The following is a 6,000-nucleotide window of genomic DNA, read 5'->3' on the forward strand; positions in this document are numbered from 1 at the left end:
AGGAAAACCACACAGCAACTGAACTGAATGTAGAACTTGGGCTTTCTTCCTGATACATGTGGATTCCAATGTTTTTTAGATCCTCTGGCAAGGACGGTGATATGGTCACTCCTGTATGATTCTCCTGAATTTAGAAGGGCCACTGTCCTCTTTCATGACAGAAAACTAGGGATCTACTCACTGCTGGAAGCAAATCTGTGTCCATATTCTTGGACATCAAAACCTACAACACATAACTATCCAGCAAAGATTCAGTGCTAGAAGAAACACTAAAGAAAACCCAGGTCCCTTCTGTCTCCAAAGTATGGGCCATCTGTTGAGAAGCCTAGACAGAGAGGAATAACAGACTAAGATAATGTGGCCCCATGCAAAAAGCTTTTCAGATATGTGTTTACTTCAAGACTGCAGTGTTTTAAAGTCTTGATACATGCCAAGAACCGTGCAAGAACAGGGCACACAAATATGTGAGCAGTCTACAGCGGACCACAGACTCTTTCCATTAAGAGACAAAACTACAGAGAGTAAGAGAGAACAGGAGAGGTAGAGATGGTGGAAGGTGGGGGGACTTTCCCAATGGATGGCATTTTAGCCAGAGAAGACATGTTCCAAAAAATATCACCTACAGCAATATGGTGACTTCTAGGAATTTAAGCAACTGAAAATGTTTGAGGCTTAAGATTAAAGATGTGTTGCTGAAGTTAAAGTTGTAGAAGTTTGGAGAGCAATCCTGTAGGAAGACCAGCAGTCTCAACTAACCTGGACTCCTGAGATCTCTCAGACACCGAGCCATCAACCAGGCAGCATATACCAGTTGATATGAGGCTTCTGACATATATACAGCAGAGTACTGCCTGGTCTGGTCTTAGTGAGAGAAGATGCACCTAACCCTTGAGAGACATGAGGCCCCTGGGAGTGAGGAGTCCTGGTGGGATTCGGTAGGGGGTGGGGACATCCTCTTGGAGACAGGGGAGGAAGAATGGGATGAAGAACTGTCAGAGGATAGAATGGGAGGGAGATAATGACTGAACTGTAAAAAAAGATTAAAGACAATTTTTAAAAAGGTTTAAGAGTGTGAGAGGAGGGCTTAAAATCAGAGGAAAATTTTGGTTCATATCTTGGGGTGCACATGATCGTAGGTGGGGATTTTGTGTGGTGAAAAAATAGTCCAGATTGAAATTTAATAATGGAAAAAAAATACTGTCAAGCATGTGAGAAGTTGAGTTTTGCTTTAGCAGAGGGGAAACTTACAAACACAAAGAGATGTTGAGCTCTGATCGTGGCTAAAACCCAGGGAAAGGATTACTTTAAAAATAAAAATAGATCTTGAGAGATGGCTCTTACCTATTAGTCTGGGCATAAACACTTAGGAGAAGCCATTCTTTCCCTCAAGAACTCTCAGTCAACAAAAATCAGGAAGATGAGTGAGGAAAACACGGACTAATGTGTTAGGGCAGACCATCCCTGTGTGTGTCCTGGAAGGTAGTGCCAGGAATCCATTCACTACTAGTTAACTGCATCTGGAAAGCTCCAATAATTCATTTTCTGCTTTGGAAATGATGGCCCAAACAACTCTGAAATCATTGGTATACATGTTCTGTTCTCATATTTTACTCTCATCTGAAGTGGTGAATCGGACCAGTGATTTAGAACAAGTTGTGTCTTACAATGCCCTTCTTTATCATCAACTCACACTGTTCAGGCTTCAGCTCAGCTTCCAGTTTGTGCAGTGAGGCCTGGCATTTTTGATTAGCCTGTATCTTCTACAGTCTTTAAAATGCCCAGATTTGTTTATAATCAAGCACATCGAAGATACATTGAGTGGACACGAATGAGTAAAAGTGCTCAGTAATGTTTCCATAGTGTACATTTTTCATTGATGACGTGAGTTCAAATCCCAAAGTATGTTCAGTAAATACTGGCTACTATTTTTATTTTTGTTAGTGGAATAGAGATGGGGGGAAAATGTGAGAAGGTAGGGAGAGGACAATGGAAGAAGGGAATGGCTGCCCTATTTGTAACATGAACCAGAGCCTGGCTGGATCCAGGCCTCTGTGTTCACCATGAAGCTCAGGCAGAAGCTGATCTTTGCTTAATTTGATCAATGTGGTTTTTTGTCACTGAAGTGACAGGACTCCCTTGCTGGCTCAGTAGAGATAGTCTCACATATTCCAAGATAGGAAGTGATGCACTGGTGATCTCTTTTCTGCTTATAGGAGAAGGCGGATCAAGGGCTTCCATCCCTGTTAGGAACAGACACCTCAGGTGCAACACATGGGGCTCTCTCATTGTACAGTCCTTGTGGTTCTCCCACTCCACCTTTCAAAAGGTAGTTTGGGCTATTTCTGAAAAATTTCTAGGAAGCATTTCATACTCATATCCTTTCAACTTCTGGGTGGAAACCACTGTCATGGTTTGAATACGCTTGATCTATGGAGTGGCACTATTTGGAGGTGTGACCTTCTTAGAGTAGGTATGTCTTTATGGGCATGGGCTTTGAGACCCTCCTTCTAGCTTCCTAGAAGTCAGTCTTCCACTAGCAGTCTTCAGATGAAGATGTAGAACTCTCAGCTCTGTCTGCACTGTGCCTGCCTGGATGCTGCCATACTCACACCTTGATGATAATGGACTGAAACTCTGAACCTGTAAGCCAGCCCCAATTAAATGCTGTCCTTTACAAGACTTACCTTGGTTATGGTGTCTGTTCACAGCAGTAAAACCCTAACAAACACAACCACTGTGGGAAAGTTGTGTAAAATACTGTTAAAAGAAAGTTGAAGGGGAGTTCTCAGCTCAGGGCAATGTGCTCTGAAGGCAGATTCTAAAACAGGAGCAGAAGAAATACAACACGCTCAAACTTCAGTAGCGATCAGCACGAGCCTTGGGAAGCAGCCTTAGTAACTGGCCTCTTTGCTAGACCATTCCTCATGGTTTGTTCAGCAGCTCTTTCTCTGTTTTCCCTTACACAGAGCGTCAGTACCTATCAGTACAGAAATTCTTCAACCTGACACACAGGAAAGAAGCATTGTTATCATCCCCTTCTGGACTTTTTTCTCCCCTTTCTGTCAAATACTCATCCTAGAAATCAGCCCATGTCCCAAATCTCTGCTGTGAAGTGGGAAATGGAAAACTACATCTGTATTTAAAGTGTGGTCTTATGGATAGGTCATTTATTCTGTGGTTCAAGTCACCTCTACTTGCACACACTCCAACTACAGGCAAGATGGCCAAGCTATTGCTATTAGCGTTGCTGCAAAGGGATTTTTAGAAAAAGGTGACTGAAAGATTCAAGGTGAAAGCTGCTGTCAGCTGGCAGAGCGGGCTGTTTGCAGACAGAATTCACTAGGGGATAAGGAAGGACCAGGGCTCCAAGTGTGTGATGTAGCTAAGCTTCCATCTCAGAGAGGCAGCCGCTCTAATTATCTGTCATGTCACCTTGCTCTCCAGAGAGACAGATGTTTCCTTCTTTGAGTTTTTAAAAATCCATTTACAGTCATGGAAGGCCTTTCCCACCCCATCTTTCAGAGATTCTAGGAATCAAAGTACATGTGGTGAAATAGGGACAGATTTCTTCAAGGACTTTTGAATATGCTAATATACAAAAGGAGGCAATGCTGCAGCCATCCCTGCACTGTCTTTCCATGGTGGATGCTGTGAGTGGTATCCAGCCCTGGTAGGGAGCAGTAGCTCAGGATAAAGCTACATAGGGGGAATGATGGGTGTGTTATTATGTCGCATGCAAGACTTGGCCAGCCTGGCCTGTGGGGCACCAGCATTATTATAATGACATGTGTCCATCATATGCAAATACCTTGAATTCAGTTGAATGGTGATGATGTTATAGAGAAATCAGATTCAAAGGAACTGAAGCCATGCCACCAAGGGAGACAGCCTGTAGGTAGCAGTGAGATTTTCTGATGAGACATAACAGACTCATCAGGGTTTTGGGTCCTCAGCTCTACAGGTTCAGAAACTCAATATTGTCAGTGTCCTCAAGTTCACAGAAAGAACTCATCACTACTCACACCACAGTGCTTAATATATGTGCCTGTCCTTCCTAGCACTGAATGACTGGGACTGCGTTCCTTGAGGAATGCAGGGATTGGTCAGATTCAAAGTGACAGGGTCCAGGGCCATGCCTGCTTCCTGATAGCACAGCTTGCTGATGGTAAATGATTGCTGACTTCGTGGCTGGCTGACTGGCTGGAGTGGAGGGTAGTGTGGACTGATGGAGCAGCAAGAAGTGTCAGGAGGGACAAGGAGTCATAGACAGGGTTTTGGATCCATACTCCTTGACATCTATTGCTTAGCACTCTGTATCCATCTGATGAGGTGTTTATTTTTTTTTTAACATTTTTTTTTTTTTTTACATATTTTAGTTGATAAGCCTTCAAAAGAAGCCAAGAGAATAGAAAGGTTGTGCCTTTAAATATTATAAACAAGTAAACAGTTTTAGAGGAAGGTAAGATGCCCAAGGACACTGGTCAATCAAGTGTCCAACAAGTATTGAATATTAGAATCAGTTCACAGGACTCCAGGTACAAGGGTAGAACTTTTAATATAGGATTTTATTTATTTACTTATTAATTTTCAGAGTGTGTGTGGACATGTGAGCACTAAAGCACATTTGTAGAGGTCGGGGTGCAATTTGTAGTCAGTTCCTTTATTCCATCATGTAGGTCCTGGGCATGGAACCTGGGTTGTCAACCTTGCCAGCAATGACCTTTACTTTCTGAGCCATCTTACTGGCTCACAGGTGCTAGATCATCCAAGAAGACACCACAGCTGGATATTATGGTGACAAGTATTCTCACCAGTCACATAGAAGCCACCTTATAATCAAACGTAGTCTGTGACCCCAGAATGAAGTGTCTCTAGGGCTTAAAGCTTTTGCATTTCATAGTGCCACTGTGTGTATCCACAACAGAGATTGCCCAGTAGGTGGTCAAGCTATTACAACTCCAGAGCTGTACCGGAGTTACTCAAAAGGTACCAAGGCAAGAAGTTCTGTTTTTCTGAATCTACTATTCTCCTTGCTCATCTGTTATTTTGTCTTCTTCTCGAGGTCAGATTCCACTACTACCTTCTCTAAGGTTTCTACTCTGGTGCATTGTGGGTAGGATTTAGGATTACCTACAGTTACCCACTTTTCTCCCACTTTTCTTTTTAGTTCCTGAGGTATACACCAGTGTTTTCTAACGTAGCTCTAGGTGAGTGGTAGAGTGGGAAGAAGCATGGCTTGCTCAGACGGATGGCCGAGCTTCATGGTCTCAGCCTGGTACTTTCCCTCTCTACAACATCCATGGTGACAAGGGTAGTATCATTTACAGAATCATATAGCCATCAAATTAAAGTTGATTTTTATGAGATCTGTCATGACTTTTCAGTCTTCTGTGAATTCAAACGAACAGGAATGATTTTAGCTCACGAGAGTTTTGGCAGTTCTCTATGAACTATCACTAGACCTCCCCCTGCTTCAGCTTGTAGGCTTCCAAGTGGTCTTCCAGGCTGAATATGTCTCTGTCTTATGACTTAAGGACTTCAAAACTGGATACAGATCATATAATCACCTCCTTATGTGAAATAAGCAGACACTTATAAGGCCATATGTTTTAAACCCACGTGTCTATTAAGACATCAGAATGTCAAGATTACTGGGTGTCTTGACACTTGTCAACTTCAAAGTTAATTGTGACTTTTCTCAGCGGTTGTAAGACTTTTCTAAGTCCATTCTCAACCTCCTCATGGATTTTGAAGATGAAGAGATAAAACCTCAAGGCTAGGAGAAGCTGGGGGATCTTCTGAGAGTCTTCCTTCCTATGGAGGAAGGTAGATGAAGACAGGAGCTGACTGTAGCAGGAGGCCATCCCGGTGATCAGATCATTAACTGCAAAAACAAGGGGCTAATGACAGGGCTTTTCTTCTTGACCACTGTCTACCCTCCTTTACTCTGCCCCCTTCCAGGGCACAGCCCAGAGCTCACTAGTGCTAGTCTTACACAGG

This window comes from Mastomys coucha, unplaced genomic scaffold, assembly GCF_008632895.1.
Source record: "Mastomys coucha isolate ucsf_1 unplaced genomic scaffold, UCSF_Mcou_1 pScaffold1, whole genome shotgun sequence".
NCBI lineage: Eukaryota > Metazoa > Chordata > Mammalia > Rodentia > Muridae > Mastomys > Mastomys coucha.